General features: G+C 42.9%; 1 protein-coding gene and 1 long non-coding RNA gene across 2 annotated transcripts in view; one reads left to right on the forward strand and one right to left on the reverse strand.

Moving 5' to 3' along the window:
• The window catches only part of ncanb (neurocan b), a 106,208-nt gene extending 89,804 nt beyond the window's left edge, over positions 1 to 16,404 (reverse strand). The window contains exons 1-2 of the mRNA XM_042111758.1: positions 16,364 to 16,404; positions 2,323 to 2,426 (exon numbers count right to left, since the gene is read on the reverse strand). The gene's annotated coding sequence lies outside the window, so the exon portion shown is untranslated. The remainder of the gene's footprint in view (positions 1 to 2,322; positions 2,427 to 16,363) is intronic.
• Positions 1 to 18,705, forward strand: part of LOC121724887 — a 178,772-nt gene that overhangs the window by 116,794 nt on the left and 43,273 nt on the right. The gene's annotated exons all lie outside the window — the stretch shown is intronic.

Raw genomic sequence — 18,705 nt, forward strand, 5'->3', positions numbered from 1 at the left:
GTGACAACAACATCATTCTAAAACCCTCCGAAGATATTTTGCTTGCAAATGCGCTTTCTCCAGAACGGTTTTTCATTAGCTGAACACAGATGCACAACCACGTCTACAAGGCTATAATCTTCACAAAGTGATGGCTGTGCTGTGTCTCTATTTGGATGCTGCTGAAGTATTGAATTGAAATCACACTGGAAATGTCCATCACTCCGAGAGCTGCCGCTAAGCCGTGCACTGCTCTAACTAGAGTGCACATTACTGAAATATAAGGGCAATAATGGAAGTCGCGAGACAATAAAACAACAGATAATACTTGCGCTCCATCCCATTTTATGCCTAGTGATGACAGCATCTTATTGCTGTTTGAATTCAGATGCTCACTCATTAGCGTATTGTCTTAGATGTGTTGGGCCATGCTTGGCTGAGAGCTTGAGCCTCTTGAAGTGAGTGAAACATGCATCATATGACAAGCCTACAGGGACAGAAATGGGCCCATGCAGAATCTGATGCATTTGAGGCCATATGGTGGTGAGGAGCCTTGGGAGTAATTCTTAAGGATTCCTAGCCGGAATACTGCAAATGGGAAGCTGGGCTACTTTTTTTCTGGACAGGCAGGAGTGGTGGATCATTACACCTGGAGATTGAAGCAAACGCAGCCAGAGGTCTATATGATCTCATTCTGACAAGCATCACTATACCGACACATATCAGTCACGTAACGGCTGCCACAGAAACTCGGAGGGCGCGCTTAGCTGCAGAGATAGAATTGGATTCATAGCTGCTTCGATCCTGATACCTGATATTTCCCTCCACTCGCTGCAGAAGTAAATTCCTCTTTGCCAGCCACAACCCCATTACCACCATGCCTTGCTGTGTACTGGCAAAGGAACAAAGACACACACAGGTGTGCAAAAAAAGCCATCTGTGGGAAAAGCAGCTTGTCGTCTTCTTTCTGTTTTCCTGCCGCACACAAAAACACACAAACACACACCCACACACACATACTCTCTCCTCTCTCTCTATCTTTTATCTCTCTCTCTATCTCACACACACACACACAGACACACACAAACACAGACCCACTCACACATACTCTCTTCTCCCTCTCTCTACTCTCTTCTCTCTCACACACACACAAACACACACATACTCTCTTCTCTCTCTCTCTCTCTCTCTCTCTCACACACACACACACACACACACACACAAACATACACATACAGACCAATGGTAGTACACATAGGCATCAGGGGGAGAAAAGAAATAACCAATTTCTAGTTTGAAATTTCCCACAGGGAAAAATGACTTGTTTCCTCATGTCAATACCTATTTCTGATAGTCGCAGACAAACAACACATGCACGCACACCTGGGGTTGTCGACTGTCACATTTTTTCTTAGATGTCAATGGAAAAAAATGCAGACTGACACAAACACCACTATGAGTGCGTTGTCATGTGCATTTTATAACTTTGTGGCCTGGGATTAAAAAAACACACAAACAGCACTGCCAAGTCTGACAGGACAGCACTAAAGATGGAATCTCAGTTTCTGCTACCCATAGTTATCAGTCAGGATTGCACAGACTGGCTATCATAAATCAAGTCACCATTCTCAACATATTTTTCTCTGTAAAATATAGCAGTGAAAGTTTAAGCTATAGTCCTGCCAAACAAAATAATGTAGAGATGGAATATAGTTCAAATCTACACAATCTATCCATGCACAGAAGTAGATGAAAAGGGCATATTTCATGAAAAGTCTATACCTGGCATGAAGAAAATGGCAAGTCGACAGCCAAATCTAGCTACTGTGTGTCTACACAGTTGCTAAAATAAAGTAATGAAATCTGAATAAATCTGAAAATTCACTTAGAATAAAATGCTCCTCTTTTATACCCTTTCCAAGGAAAGAAACGTGCTTAGCAATCATGTACATTCCCAAGTTAGGGTTAATATATCTAAACATGATCAATCACCGGTGCTTATACTTGATGAGAGTCCAATTATCTGATTATGGCGCTTCATTCATCATTAACTTCCGACAAAGGAAATATAATCGCAGCCAACACTGCAATGTCGTCTAAAGGTCTGAAAAGTCCATCTCAAAATGTAGCCTATAGGAAACATTTACCTTAAATATTATTATTTTCCGTTAAACATTTGATCATCGCCGTGGGCGACATAGGCTACAAGCGATTGTTCAAAAACGTACTTTCACAGAAGAACAAGGCACAAGATTTCTGTAATTACAGCAAGACATCAAGAATGATCACGAACATTTCACGATGTAACTTCATTCATGGTTCTATTAATGTCTAATTCCTCACCTTTTCGAAGAGAGTAACCCACGCTTGTAGCCGTCAGTCCTCCGTAATGTGGAGTCTGCCGAGAAGCCCGGTCCGTTTCAGTGCAGGTGCTCCAGTGATAAACGCTTGCCCCCGATACCAGAACAATGCATAAAAAACACACAAAAATCCAAAGCTGGAATAAAAGATGCTCTATCCTCTAGAGAAGCAAAGGCATTTAAAAAAGCTCGTCCTATCACACACTAGAGCATCGTGCGGGGAGTCGAGGCGCAGCAGAGAAGTGCGGACAGGGATGCGCACCTCTTTAGCTACGCTGGACTGACTGAACAAAAGAGCGCACAAGCAGTGCGCTTTCACTCTCTCACTCTCACTCTCACTCTCTCTCTCTCTGCCCCCTATTCTAATCAGCGAGAACCAGTGTAGACCGCGGTGTCCTGACAGAGGGGCACCAAAGCTAAAGGGTGGGGGTGTATACAGGGCTGCCAGACTTCATTTGAGAAGATGTCATGACTTCTGCCTCTCGTCATTTGATTGAGCAGCACAATTTAAACGAAAGTACAATTTCCAATTTCGACAATAACATTGAGGTCATATGTAATAGGAAGGACATAAAGTATTAGCAAATGTGTTAGTAAATAATGTACATTCAAGCTAACAAAAGAAAACAACCATATAATGGTAATAACGTATCTATAGGTCTAGTTCAGCGAGTTTGTGTTGTTTGATTTGTTAACTTCAGGCACAGGGCAAACATCATAACTTGCATAACAACCAGAGACAGAAGAAAGACAGAAAACACCTTACAGAATATAAAATGGATATAATATTATTTATGCCATCCCAATTTTTCATGAGATTCATGAGATTTTATGAGAGCAGTTATACTGTCCATGGGAGATTAAGCATGCCCACTGGCTCACATGTCTACATCAATCTCTTTCACTTTACTGATGTGTTGACTCCTGTAAAGTTAGCCTATATGAAGAATTTGGTTCCAAAACGCTATATCCTCCATTTTCATGAATATTTTTTTTACATTTTGTTGCAGGTAATTTCAGTGGAAATGTAATGGGTTACTGGTATAATTTGATTTATCTTTACTCAATAAGAACAACACAAATGCAAATGTATTGATATGAGATATACAATTAAATGACAGGACTTATTAATGTTTAAAATATAGCGTTTTGGATCAAAACTCTTCTGATGGAATTTACCCAAATAATTAGGCTTGACACTTATTGTGAAGTTAAATGAGTATTCAGATCGGGTCTTTCAAATCTGTATTTTTCAAAGATAATCCAGGTAAATCATGATGGTGATTTTTAAAGGATAGGAAACCTCATCAACAATCTAATATGTTGATATGTAACACAAAGAAGCACATAACTCCATTAGACCTTTGAGGCTTGACTGCATAAGACGTTGAGCGAGTACATGAGACCTGGGTAGTGCAAAATTCAGTAGAATATAAGTAATGTATAGCGTGCATACACTGTATGCGTCAATTTTATCTTTCCCAAATAGACCTGCAGGTACAGTAAGCAGACAGAGACAGGGAGATGGAGAAATGTAGGGAGAGAGAAACGGTTAGTTAGTCAAAGCATTACTTGATACTCTATTACCCGCGAGTCCACTCTTTTAGCAATTATTGGGTTGAATAAATTAATATGCATTTAATAATGCACACCAGGGACACTTTAATTAGGCAACATTGACTACAATGTCATCAAGCCAGCGTCTTCCCAGGGGAGTAAAGCTGTTAAGACAGCAACCAGTCCCAAAATGCAGTGGATAAGACCAGAAGGGTGTGTTCAGATGTGGGTCTTAAAATTAATTTAGCTTAAATTTATCTTGCATTGGCACAAAGAAGCTTTACCACAAAAGCACTTGATCCACTTAATATAATATGCAAAGCAAGGATACAGTAAACATCAACATGGTCTTCTGATATGGGGACTGAAACCACTGTAGGTTCATATAACTATATTAAGTACCAGAAGCCTGCCAAGGACACACTACTGACAGCCTTACAAAGTGTGCCTGCTTCATGGCAGTAGCAAGCAAGGTGGCCAAAGCAAGGTGCAAATGAACTTCTGTCATCTGTTTTTAGTTGGCAGATGTTTAAATTATTCAAGAGGCAATTTTGTGGTTCTTTACTTTGACCTTTAAAGACTTCATGAAATGTCTGACCTTCTGAGTTTAACCCCGTTTCACTACAGGAAAAAAAAGATGCTTTTTGCTCATCTGTTTAGGACAGAGAATAGCAGATGCAGGCTGCATCATCAAAAGCAGTGACCAAACAGAACATACAATAATAATATATACTGTATACCCTCACACTGGACCCTTAAAATGGATCCATAATAGAGTTTTTGTGTTTACAATTTTGTGGTGTTCTTCATTTCTTCCAATGCAAAAATAATGCAAGGTTGTGCATCCATTAAAATGTGATTACCTGAAATAATGGGACACAGATTGAAGATGCATCTTAAAATTGCCCACCCTCCACCAGGAATAGACGGACAGTTTATACCATACAGTGCATTGCCAGGTTAAAAAAAACACACTATCTGGTTAATCATTCCAGATATTTTGTCTTTTGTCATAACCACAAGCACAGAGCAAAAACAAGGAAGCCATATTTTCTGAAATGTGTTATCACCATGAGGCATTGTACCTGCCCTACTATGTGTAATGCTTTTGTGAGGATTGTGCAAACACGAATCTAGGACAGGGTCCAGTATTAGAGAACTCGCCGAGACCCCCCCCCCCCCCCCCCCCTGTTCGGAAAGGGGGGGGGGGGGGGGGGGCGGGGGTGGACATCAGAGAGAACACAACACACGACACCCCCACCCCACCCCCACATTCATCCCTCTCCCAGACGCCACTGCCTCAACTCTACAAAGCAAAGCTCAACACAGCACAGTACAACACCAGTGCCCTGGGCAGGACAGGCCTGGCACTGAGCCAGACAGAACTGCCCAATGACCCAGAAACAACTGACACAAGCACTTAAAGGCAATCAACAATCCTCACTTGGTCACTTGCCACTACAGTGAATGTGTCTGTGTCTGTGTGTGTGTGTGTGTGTGTGTGTGTGTGTGTGTGTGTGTGTGTGTGTGTGTGTGTGTGTGTGTGTGTGTGTGTGTGTGTGTTGTGTGTGTGTGTGTGTGTGTGTGTGTGTTGTGTGTGGGAGGGAGGGTGGGGGGTTGAATTACTCCGAGGTTGAAAGATGAGGCAGGAGAGGGGGTGCTGTTGGCGTATTGAGTGAAGATTGGAGTTTGGGAGGAGGGTAGGGGTGGGGGGTTTGGAAAGACAAAGCACGGCTAATGACGCTGGTTTTGTTGGTGTCGACAACAGGCTTCGCGGGACCACCACAGAGGCCGTGCAGCGCCAGGAAAAAATGAGAGTCAGCATCGCCTCTGAATGAGAGAGGAAATGATCCCTCCCAGGTGGGGCCTCAGACTATCCATAATTGATGAAGAGGAAGCGAAGAGAAGAAAGGAAGAGAAGAGAAGAGAAGAGAAGAGAGGGGACAAGAGGAGAGAGGAGAGAGAAGAGAGGAGAGTACACTTCTCTCATGAGGGAGAAATGATAAACAAGCTCCTCCTGGACTTGGAGGATGCTGCAGAGCCACTGGCCAAAGGGGCCATTGCAGATCTGCTGTCCTGGGGGGGCAGACAGCCAGACGGCAAATGGCCACGTGAACAGATGACAAAATGACCAATGCATAAAAGGGCTGAGATGAGCTGGGCTTATACCCCCAAAGTAGTGAACATGTACAGAGCATAAGAAAGCATACACAGTCTACAATGTATAAAACCCATTGAAGAGCTGAAAACACATACAGATATGTTATTTTCACATATTATTAGAGACATTAGATGTTATTGGTAAAGTAACACAGCTACTGCTATTGATGACACTATGAAACGTTTTCTTTATGTGAAAAATGTGAAAAAAATATTACTCCCCTATGAAACAGCAATCCAAAAAGAAATAGAGATTTTATGTAACAGCCCTACAACAGCAGATGTGGAGCAGAACCAGCAGGCTTTCCAGGATTAGAAACAGAGGCAGAAACTATTTCTCTCTAAAATGAGGACCTCACCTGTTCCATCTGTCTTTTATTCCGACATGAGTTCTGTGATCAAAGCAAAATGGCCAGGCGCTTAAAATAGCCTCTTACAATGCATTCAGCTGTCGTTTTCCACTAAATTGACAATATGGGTACTCTGGTTGATACACAAATGAAAGATAGAGAGTGGAGAACTGGGTTTTGGCCAGTGTTCCTTACACTGGGCTTAGCCTATGATCACCTGATGGGCACCATGTGGCTGTGTGCCACATTACTACATGATACCAGGTGATGTCTTCCCAGTTTTGCAGCATCACGGGATGGGTGGCATGCATTGTGCCTATCTTAGAGCAGAGTTTTCAGGGTGATGCCCTCAAGTAACACCTTCAGTTTGGAGCTGCAGCTTAAACACAAGCGACACTGACATAAACAGACTATACGGGGGGGAGAGAACTGAATTTACCTGGCCGCAATCCAATCCAAGCTTGTGTCTGTCAGACTGGAAAACATTAATTGACAGGCCTGAGCTGAAGTCAGTGCTAAAAACTCAATTCCCCGCCATAGCCCCAGGATAAGACATTGTAAGGATCAAAGAGTGTCCTTGGGTAAGGTGATATTACATGCTGAGGTGATACTTAACTTCACCGCCCATGAGCACTCTGGCACCGTGAGCCTGTTTTCATTTACTACTGCCTCCTACTGCAGGGTGGAAAGACAGGAAAATATATGGCGTTACACTGGCTGTCTGAATGAGATTCTCAATTTCAAGAATGGGAATAAAGACAGATGATAGAGCAGATGCTAAGTGGCCAGACTACTTAGAAGGCACTTAACTGAAGTTATTCACCAATCATCATTTTGACCTGGGAACATTGAGTCCTCTTTTCTTGCTGGTCTATGTTAAAAAAAAAAAACATTTCATAAAGGAGTTGTGAAATGGAGTGCATTTTTACAATATCCACTGCCATCACAAATCCTGTCTGAAATTTTCGAAGAAGCCAAATAAAAAATAGGCTTATATTACTACAAATTGTGAACAACACATTATCTAGGAGTAGAAAACATCATACTGTTTATGGTGATATATATGCTCAATCAGTCACTACACAAATGATCACCCAAACACTCCACTGTCATTCTCCTTAGTAACCATCAGCAGGAGTGAGGGGAGAGAGGGATTGGAACTGTCATGGGTTATCAATGCCAAGAACAGAGACAAATTCAGCCTGTCACTCTCACAGCAAAAGCAGAAGACTACTATGCAAACTTCATTTGCTGTTGCAGCGCAAAGCAATAACAAATGGTCTCCATGACTGAAAAGGCTCGACTGGAGGAAAAACAGTCATCCACAGTGGTATTAGTCAGTCCACCGTAGTGGCACCAACAGACACGGCATATGTCAGCATGCTGCCAGTGAAATGTTGGCAACCTCTGGTGACTGGCTTACAGAACACCACAACCAATGGGCCATCTAAACAAATCTGACATCAGGTCCAGACGAAACCAACTGATTTGTGTCCCCCGAAGTGTGAAAACACATCAAAAGGCTCGAATGAATAGCGGCTTGGTTGGAGTCACAGATTCCAGATGATCGGCGCGAGGGCCAGCTTTTGGTGATAAACAGGCCGGGTCGGAGAGTGAGCGAACGAGGGAACCCACTCAGTCACCCCTCGGCAGACAATCCAGAGAGCGTGAGTGTGGTGAGCGATGCTTTCAGCCCGAGCGGGCCAGCAGTCGATGAAGGAGCACTTCTATCAGCTATGGTTGGCCGGCAGACAGCAGCAAACAAAGAACAGATGAAGATCAGGAGGGATCTCCTCGGCGAGAGCAGCTTTTTTTCCTTGGCTGGTGAAGCCCCCCATAAGGATGTGTGGTTATTTGCTGAGAGGCCGGCATGTATTAAATAAACTGGAGCGAGCAGTGTTTACGAGAAAGGTGAGGCTCACTTACACTGTCAGGACAGGGACACCAGCAGCTGTAAAGGCATAACAGAACAATTACTGCTGAAGATTTCACTAACGCACATAAAGTATTTTCTTTTTCAAACACTGAAATTATTTTATTCTTTTCATTTATTTTTTGGAAGGTTGACATTCCAGGTCCCTAATGTGTTACAACAAAACATTTCCCCCTCTCTCTGTCTCACTCTTACATGTATCTCCAGGTAAACTTCCATCTGTAAGAAATAAGTTCCTGATTTTTCCCTGGTGGAAGACCACACATTGGAAAGCCATCATACTGTAGGTGACAAATCTCTCCTTGAGGCTGGCAACACTGTCCCAAAGCAAACCAACATCTGACTGTCAACATCCCACTGCCAGTGCTGGCCAGCAGAACAGTGGGTCAGCAGAAGCTCCAGGCAGGACATTCACACTGCACAGGTCAGGACCTCAGCATCCTGAGGAGGGAACCTCACAACAGTGCCTCTAATATGGCCTACAGACTATACAGTAAGCACTCAAATTAAAAACTAGAATGTTTGGAATGTGTGGTATGACATCTGCTGCTGCAGTTGACATCTATGGGAGAGTGTTGCAGTGTAAAGGGTCCTAGGGGCTGGATTCGGTTTGGGGTCTCAACAGGACAGACACAAGTCCTGAGGCTTAAAGAAAGTGACTATCAACACACCTCCAATATCAGTCAAGAGCTCAGAAGCCCAATGCAGTCTGCTATCCGGTAGCACAGTAATGAAAGCGACAATAAGTCCCACATCCCTGGGGATGTGCTGATGTGCGGAGGCATCCATTCTACTGACAGCCCATGTTAAGAGATAGTATCAGGACGTAAACAGAGGCTGCAATATGCTGTGGCTTCCGCGTAATTATAAACCATGCCATTTGTATCACAAAACTCAGAAAAAGATGATACTGCTGTGTTCTTCAATCTGGAGGACCAAGGCCACTGAGAGAATGCTAAGATAAAAAAAAACAGACAAATACTGGGTTTATTACCAAATTGGACCATAGCCAATGGTATAACAGCATTTCTGTTCTCTTTAATGAAAGAGACTCAAATCAAGCGGAACCAAATACAAACAATTTAATGGTAGTGTGGAGTGTGCATCTCCACAGAAGGAGGTCTACCCCATCTCCAGTCTGTCTAAGTCACGGTATCTGCTGAGACACCCCTATCCAGATGGCGTGCCCTGAAATGTCTCCTCCCCAGAACCTTCTCATCTTCTTCCTCTTCTTCCTTCCTCTCTCGCTCTCTTTCTCCCTGCAAGCCACGCACTCCAGAGTTGGTAAACAGTCCACTGGACAGACAGACAGACAGAAAGGCAGGCAACAGATGCTGGGCGCATGCTAGCATCATCATTTCTCTAGTTTTCATTCACCATGGGCTTATGTCAACTCATTTCTGGAATTTTCTATAGAACACAGCTAGTCATTTTTTCTGCTCAGGCGGACAAATACCTTCAGATGGTTTGTCACAATAACACACCCCACTACAGTTGTGAGACACGCTGTTTTTTAAGGCATGGCAGGAAAAATGACTGTTATCACCACTAATTCCATCCCTGTCAATGGGTTTAGTTAACCTGCGTGGGGCTTCATTTTCTGCACTACAGAAAGCAGGCTGTGGCCACTGACAGCCTTCTTTTGTGCTCAGCATTAGGATGTCTCCCAGGTCACTTCCACGTCTGAATGCTCTCCTGCCCCCTTTAAATCAACACTTTCTATACTTACAGCTGTCCTCTGTGGGTGGACAAGATTCCTTGCAAGAAGAAGAAAAAACACTGGCTCCAGAGTCCACTTGAATTGTAGCCTACTTCATTTTCCCCCCCACTCCTACAATACGGCTGAGAGATGGTGCGCAATAGTTGTCTTGACAGAGGTGACCTTAGAGGCTCCATGGGGAGCGGCTTCTTTGCTTGTTTACCCTAAAGAGCTTTGCTTTGCTGCAGCAAATGCTTTTCCAATAGGGTACCCCATCAAACATTAAGAACCTGCCTCAACAGCAGCACTGGCTGCTCTTTTAATGACGTACGCTATGTGTGTTGTGAGTGCTCTATATATTGACACAGCTACTACATTCAGCGGCGGTGTGGACATACACCAAACATGACTCACCATTGCGCTGTAAATGGTGGGGGATACTCAGAACAGATAACACATAAACAGAACAGAGATGTTGTTGTTCTGACAGCATCAAAAATCAAAACCCACGTGATGATCTCTTCCTTTTTGACAAATCAAAACCCACGTGATGATCTCTTCCTTTTTGACACGAATATCTATACTGTTCTGACATGATGAACAATTTGACAGCCAGTAATAATCAGAGAGTGGAATGCTGTTTAATCATCGGCTTGCCACGCTTAATTGGTTACTTATTCATCCCTTCACAGCTCATTGTTCAAGCATCTGATGATAGACAGGGATGCGTTCCTTTTTCAGAAACTACAGCACATCCCGTGTGCTGCCATCATCTGAAGCCACCCAAGAAAGGTGATTAGAGATATATAGGTCTTGCTTTGCTTATTTGCCAGCTTGCAGCCTGGTTTCACACTAATCAAAAAAGAATCCCGGTGGAGGACAAGGGGAAAGCATGCCGTCCAAAGGGGATTTACTCCGCCCTTCATAACTCCAGAGACACATCCAAGCAGTGCATCTCAGCAGTTTGTGTGGGGTCTCAATTTAGTTTTGTAACACACACACACACACACACACACACACACACACACACACACACACTGCCACCACCACTGTCGCCTCGGACCGATACACTACTGCTCCCCACTTATTAATTAGAGAGCAGTGCCTGCAACTCCTGCCTCTGACGGCTCCTTCCCATTACCCAGCCAACCCTATTTGTTCCTGTCATGAAAAATACATAAATGCATGAATGGTGATCCTGACACATTCTTTCACATCAGCAAAAGGGACCAGCAAAGTAGCCTGCAACTGGATCTCATCCATTACTTTGCCCTTTGTCATAAAAGAAGAGGAAAAAACATGTGGGGGGAAAAAACAAAGGATAGCAAAGCTTTTCAGATGAAAGATGGAATATATAATGCTGTGAAAAGCAAGGAAGGGTAGACCCTACTGGAAGCACAGTTCCTTCATGGAAGTCAAAGATGATGTGTGTTTACATGTATATTTTCCCTTTCATCTTTTTTTTTCTTTTCCAGCACAACTGATGGGGAACTATGAAAAGCTGTCAAAGTCTCCAGCAGTCACATCTGTTTTAGGGCTGGCCTTCCTGTCTTTGGTTGCTATAGGAATGACCGGACGGCGGTTTCTCGTGACTGCTCCAGCATCTTGCCGCGCGCGCGCGCGCTGGTGATTTAAACCTCGCTGCCATTGAAGACCTTTAAGTGCATGGCTCATTCATATGAGCCGCTGAAAGGCAATGGTGATAGAGTAGCATCAATAAAACCTCAATCTGCCAGTAGAGTAATGACCTGTGCTCAGATAGACAGAGACTTTGTATGGCACCAGCTACTGTAGCGGTAGCACCTCTCGAAAAAACTCACTGAAGGGAACAAAAATGTAAATGAAACATTGTTAATTTAAAGCGGTGCTCCATTTAAGGGGCCCTAGATTTCAGTTGAAGTGAGAGAGGGTGGGAGAGAAGAGAGAGAGGCAGAGACGTCTAGGATGGGGTGAGCGCTGCGGTCGCTCACAGCAGGACTAAAAGCAAACAGGAATTAAAAGTAATTGCACTAATCTCCGGCTATCACACTAAGAAGTAGTCTGAGCCACCCTCATTCCTCACTGTCTCGCTGGGCAACAGTTTCTCCAGAAAAAAAACACCACATGCAAAATCAGCACTTTCTACCCCATGATGTCTCAGTAAACACTATGTGTACAGCATATGTACAGCATGTGTGTCTCTGATCTGTGAAGGAAGAGGCTCACAGAGGGCCATGCACAGAGGTCCATGTGGCTGTAGGCTTACAGACATAAATGCCAGTGCAGACAATGGATGGCATAAGGTGAGCTAAGAGAGCAGGAGACATGGGAGTGGAATAATTTCACATGGTAATTTATAGCATGGCGTGTCCTAGAATCACATCAACACGAGAAAAAAGGAGAGGACATAACCTTCATTACACAAAGAGGTCAGGGCAGAATTAAAATGGCCACCCTTTAAGCACAGAAATATGATCTGGCATTTATTCTCGGGGAAGGGGCAGTAACCTATAAAGTATGGATGACACTGTGACAAAAAATTGGAGCACCTCCATGCAGCTAATGGACCTTAATAGCTGCTGGAGAGAACACGGATCTCTCTAAGCCAAAATAGCTTGTATTTCAGTCGAGTAATGAACCAGGTGCTGAATTCTGAACAAAAGCCTTTCGATAAGATGTCCAACTCAAAAGCATGACATAAACCAACCACTAGCTTATCATGACCGCCGCTGTGCATGGACACATATGTTACTGGTCAACACACACTCATATACACACACATTAGCAGACATTGTAAACATACAGCATAGTGGTGCGTAATATGAGCGCCACATTATGGCATGAGTATACTTGTATACACTATTTGGGTGTCACCAGAGTATACTTTGTCTGTTGTTGCAGACCTGTCTTAGTGAAGTTTGCACAGTCACACCCAATCACACACACACACACACACACACACACACATGTAAAACTTGATGTTTGCAAAGAGTTGCAGGAGTAGGGCATGGAGAGAACGTAGGAGGTCTGCTTTTTTCTTTGGATAGCAGGTGGCAACACCATGTGGTGGTCATGCCATGTACCGCTATGTGGTACATCTAGTTTTGTATTCTGTATTCAGCCAGCTGATATTTCTCATTGGGTATAATTTAAGTCAGATTCTCAATCCTGTCCACAAGAGCAGAGAAATAACATAACTGATATCAGAACTACAGACCTTGAATGTCGCAATATTATTTTGACCAAATGCCTTGTAACAAGTATTTACAGTACTTGAACCAAGCATAAAAAACACAGGAATGCCATAAATATCTCTTGGCACATACTCTATGGCCATGAATTGCGAATTGCTTATGTTGCCTTCAGTAACTGTTATGTTTGTTCACACAATATTAGATGTTAAGCCAGCAAGCATGAGTCATGTAACAAGAAGAGGCATATTATGAACATTATTAATGTCCTGTTTTTTTTTTTTTCATTTTAGGGATACTGTCTGAAGAGTTTACAATGTCTATGTGCTGCAAGTGTGTGCTTTCTTATTCAATCAGAATTATTTACACAATTTTGAGTCAGAAATTGCTTTGTGTACCCAAAATATTGATTTAAAAAACAGTATAAGAAAACTGTGAATATTTTGAGATACTTTCAGTGCCAGCATGGTAAAACTAGGATAATCAAGATTCCCCTGGGGACGTTCAAACACAACAGCTTTGCACATACCAACAGTCCAATTTGTTTCTCAGCTAACATTTGAACACGCCTGGCAAGCAAATACAAAGTGTCAACAAAGGAATCCAATCTCACGGTGCAATGTAAATTCAGCTTGAGCACGTGTCCGCATGTCTCTCAAACTCCAAACTGGACTTAATAAGTGCCAGCCACGTTGCTAAGCTACAGGGAGGGAGAGAGGGAGGGAGAAAGAGAGAGAGAGAGAGAGAGAGGGAGAGAGAGAGAGCAAGGACCTAATGTTTACAAAGTAGGAAAAAAATCGGTGGCAGTTTGGAGAGCAATCCTTCCAGAAGACATGCAAAGAACCTTTTCAGTGAAGCCAGGAAATTACACAGATTGATGCAGTCGGAGCACAAGTGAGAACAACCTCATGCGTCAGTGCATCTCTGATTAAGGCATGTGGCTCCTAAAGCCGGCCATTCATTCCATACCACGGCTCCCCACTCACTTGCCCTTTCCGGACCAGTGCTCTCTCCCCCTTTAGCCTAAATGCTTATGACCTGGTTCGCTCGCTCGGCCATACTGGCACCCAGTCATTATAGCTTCCTTACGGCTATTTCATCCAAGACTTTACCGGAAGGGCTTGAAGGTTAGAGTTTGTTAATGTCAAATGTTGTGTTCAGTGAGGGGTTTTTTTCCCCGTTCAAAATTCCTTGCAACGAGATAAGCCCAGTTTGCCGCGCATTACAAGGTGATAACAGGAAACTTGCGGTGCTTGCTGTGCAAACCTGGGATAGATAATTCACTTACAACCACTTCTTCTGATGGATTGTTCATTTTCTTTTTGACACAGCAGTTCATTATGGTCGCTGAGGGCTTTCCAACATGGATGAAAGAATTTTTCACTCCAACCTTTTTTTTTGCCTACTGCTTAATATTTTGCATGTTTTTTGGTGTAAACTGAAACAATGGAGAAAAAAAACAAAACAATAAATCACCAATGAGAATTTAACCAGTTTGAAAAGAAATGTGAGGAAACCTTAGCCTGGGTGTTCCCATGCTGCCTTGCGCGCGATTTGATTCACGCTGCTAAGGCAGCCTGGAGACCATGGAGCAAATTTTCGCCTGAGATAGGGAACCAATCACAGAACAGGGGGGAAAGCAAGACGATGATGAGCTATGCACAGACGCATTTGATAGACATCCGTGGCACCCAATAAACGGATCTGGGCATTTTTTTCAAATACGAGAAAATGAACGTTTGGTTCCCAGACCACGTCTCATTGAGAAGTGGTGGCGCTAGCCAGGCTAAGGAAACCTATGTGTAGAGCACAAAACTGGACAGCTCTGATTAAATTCAACATTTCAAACTCGCCCATAAGGCCCAAAATAAGCACCTTGAAGGGCATAGGACTCCCTCAGCTTATCCATGCATTCCAAACAATGGTGTTGTTTGACTTCCAAGGGTCATTTTTATAGGCTGCACCAAATGTCTGTGAGGTCCATCATTCTCCCTGCGCTCAGATCTTCAATGGGTGCTGAGAGGCTCACATTATGTGGATGCAACGCAGCAGGATTGAATTGAGATTAAGAGGGTTTGAATTTCATTGGAATGGAAATTGGAGCATTTATGGGGCAGAATTGGAGATAGCGGTGGTCGCTTTCAAAGGCATTGAGCGGTATTGAGTTGGTGAATTGAATGAGGGGCTACTGCATTGACCCCCGCAATGATACCTGGTCATCCAAAGGATTACCCAAGGCATGGCAAAACCTAGGATGCTTAGTGACAGAGGTGCAGCACTGCTCTAACGTGCAAACCCAATTACAAGGCTGTCTGGACAAATTAAAGATTCTGCCTGACAATGGTGCAGCATCTTTGACTCATGCATGAGGTGACTCCTCTCGCATAACAATGTAACAGCCCGTGCACGCGCGCACGCACACACACACACACACACACACACACACACACACACACACACACACAAAAAAACACACGTGCATACACCCACACACACACATAAACACACGTGCGTACACCCACACACATACACACACTACCCTCCACCACATGAACCACATGATGGGAAGTGACACAGGTGTTTGCTGTTGTCTGCAGTCTGCAGTCATCACCACTAATGAGACTGAGCTCCCCTAATTGGAGGTGGTATTTTGCAGTAATGGCAGCAAATGCAATTTGCAGGGTTAAGCTAAGTGCCCCAGGTTCAGAAGCCCTAACAGAGCTTCTGTAGTGTGTCAAGAGATAGAAGGCGCTTCCAGGGAGGATGCACAGCCTAAAGTAGCCAAAATAAGATACCAAATCCCAGAGGCCCCCCTCCTCTGCACTAGCCAAGGAATATTCTCACCTGAATTATACATTTTTGCAAAAGTTTAAGAACAGCTTTCTTTTCCAGCAAGCCCAAATCCATGCTCCCAATTTTTGTTCATTTCTTTAACTTCTTAACTTACTGACTCATGTAATCTCTGGAGGCCCTGTCACAGTGGTTATTTCTGTGGATTAAGCACACTCGTCCATAAATCCATGCGCATTAAGGAATTTCACGGCTGGCCCAGGCATTTATATTCCACTAAGTGCCCCCTGTCTTCTCTTGTGTTTCATTACAACACATCTTATTTCAAGCCACAGATTAAGTTTTCAAGGGCACCGTGAGCTCACCTTTCATGACTCATGCAGGCTAAGGACCATGGATGGCTGGGCAGTGGGAAGTGGAGGTAGGCAGTGGGCCTCTGCAAAGCTGAGTGCTCGCACCGCAGATGAAACGTAGCCTTGTGTCGTGGCTCATTTTGGCCTCTTTCACAGAACAGCAGAGAGGAAAATGTGCTGCTTTGTCCAGCGTCAGCTTTCAAACATGAGCTGCCTTTAAACCACAGTCCTACGGAGATGAAGAGCCTTGAGACCTGGCACACTTTGCTTTGCAAAAGAAATTGCTGGATTTCAGTATCTGCCCTGGGTAAAAACATGTGGTACATCTGTGAGAAAAAGAAAGATGTAAAAGATGGCAGAAGATGTTCAAAATGTCTTCAAAACATAGTCAAAAATAATTTTCAAGTTAAGAGTTTCTAGTGAAATGTAGAGTCTATTATGGCAGTTTTACAAAGATGTCAATTAATGTACTCTCCGGGATCTTTCATAGTTCTTCAATAAACTAAAGTGTCAATTCAACAAGTGTAGGCCTACCTAATGCTATGATTCAGATCAATGTATATACCTTCTCTGCCATTCTGCTCCTCTAATGAGTGTTATTAGTTTGTATCAGCCTAGCTCTGTGGCGGAATCCATAGCGCTGCTATCCACTCCAGTTGCAGCCTTGATGCTTTCAAGATCATCAATCATCAACTGTTTTTTATTCAGGGAGAAATTGACTGAGCATCAAGCTCTTTTACAGCAATGCCCTGAGTCAGATTGATTTCATGTTCAGAAGAGAAGTTAAGCAAAATGGTAAATTCCCCAATGCCTTATCAATAAAAAGGATGCAGTGTCTTTCCCTCCTATCATAGAGGGAAGACCATCCTACATTTTTTGCACAGTTTACAGTGATGAGTTTTAAATCCCCAGTTATAAAACGTAGTGACCTGTGGTAAACTGCATCAATGATTTCAGTGTGGAAGGGGCTCCATGCATATACACAATGTCACCATAGTCTAGGACTTACATTATAGTCCTACTAGACCTAATCCTGTAAAATGCACCCAATTTATTTTTTACCTTTTTTGTGAGCTCAAGCACATGTGTTCTAAATGATAGTTCGTTAATAATCGTTATCTAGCCAAATGCCCAAATAATTGTATTGAGAAACTTGCTCAATTTGTGTCCCATTCAGGGAACAAATGTTATACTGTAGGCATCAATGTCACGCTTTCTCGATCTAGTAAATATCATACCTTTAGTTTTTGATTAATTTAGAACTACTTTCAGGAATTTCTGCACACAATCAAATGCACATTGAAGATTTGGCACTGCTTAGGCATAGGCATAGGCATAAAGTATTTGTAGATGTAAATTACTCATACTTTGTATATCAATGATGTCTGTGCTTCAGTAGAACGTTGTAAAGTGCTAGAATGAGTATGAGATGGAGACACTACCCCTCCAATAGAACACAGTGAGTAGATGTGACAGGATCAACCTCAGAGTCATTGAGACTAAATAATAGTGTTCCACAGGGCTCAATTTTGGGGCCACTTTTGTTTACTTTGTATATAAATGCATCTGTGCTTCAGTAGAACGTTGTAAAGTGCTAGAATGAGTATGAGACTCTTTGAGAGACTCTCTTATGAGACAAGCCTTTGACAAATCAATGAACAAAGCTGCACTAGGTTTCTTACTGTCAACAAAAGTAACTATATAATTTACTACGTCAGTTGGTGCTGTAATGGTGCTGTGGCCAGCTTTGAACCCAGATTGATAAGGACTTAATATACAGTAGAATATGATGACAAAAAGGAACAAAGCTGCTCATTTACAAAGGATTCATATTTGCATATTTGCTAAACATTTGAGCTTGGAGATTGGGCTGTAGTTATTCAAATCACTTGGGTCTCCTCCTTTATGTAAAGGAGTCACTAGGGCTGATTTCCAGACTTCTGGAATAGAACCAGAGAAGAGTGATAAATTAACAATGTAAGTCAAAGGTTCAGCAATGGCAGGGGCTGCAATCTTTAAGATATGTGGGTCTAACTGATCTGCACCCAGAGAGCTTTTCATACACTTGGAATTACACAGTCCATAGAGAACTTCAGATTGGTTTACTGGTATGAATGAGAAGAAAGGGTTATTACTTGAAAATAACTTGAGCCTCTAGTGTCATAACCATACCATTCAGTTGATCAAATAGAGTACCACATTTAATGAAGTCATTATTAAAAGCATTACAAATCTCTTTTTCTCATTTACAACTTTAGAATCCAGCATAATTTGTTGAGGAAGAGTAGTTGAAGAAAGTGGTTTAATCTCTTTCCAGAATTTCGCTGGATTGCTACCACAGTCAGACAGATTGT

Source organism: Alosa sapidissima, chromosome 12 (assembly GCF_018492685.1).
Source record: "Alosa sapidissima isolate fAloSap1 chromosome 12, fAloSap1.pri, whole genome shotgun sequence".
Lineage (NCBI taxonomy): Eukaryota > Metazoa > Chordata > Actinopteri > Clupeiformes > Clupeidae > Alosa > Alosa sapidissima.